Below are 450 nucleotides of genomic sequence, written 5' to 3'. Positions count from 1 at the left end.
TAACTTTCACAGCTCTAATAAACAAGCCCAGAGACCTATGCTAATCACTACAGAGCCTATTTAGTCTGAATTTTACCGGCTTGACTTTACAGACAGCTAAAACGCATTTCAAGTGTGATATAGTTAGCAGGGTGGCTAATCAAGTTAGCTAATCAATGTCACACAGCGATACCAAGCAGAAGAATTGCATACAATCTGTACCCGGCTATACCCGGCTGTGTGGACGAGGCTAAACGTTAGCCACATTAGCTGCCATGCTAACAACACACGCAACAGTGTGTACATACAGTAAAGCAACATAAAATGGTAAAACTTACAGCTCCAAAGTTTGAAGTTGGGTCTCGGACAGTCGGTGCTGATCCATGTTTTATAATCCCGCATTGTACTGGCCCTCGTTGAGAAAGCAGTCTGACGTGAAATGGTTAGCCCGCTACAACTCCTAAAGTGTCC

Source organism: Seriola lalandi, unplaced genomic scaffold, assembly GCF_002814215.2.
Source record: "Seriola lalandi dorsalis isolate HSWRI2012SDOR001 ecotype SW California unplaced genomic scaffold, Sedor1 jcf7180002054964, whole genome shotgun sequence".
Classification (NCBI taxonomy): domain Eukaryota; kingdom Metazoa; phylum Chordata; class Actinopteri; order Carangiformes; family Carangidae; genus Seriola; species Seriola lalandi.
The sequence above is the reverse complement of the archived record's forward strand: the minus strand, read 5'-3'. Positions refer to the sequence as shown.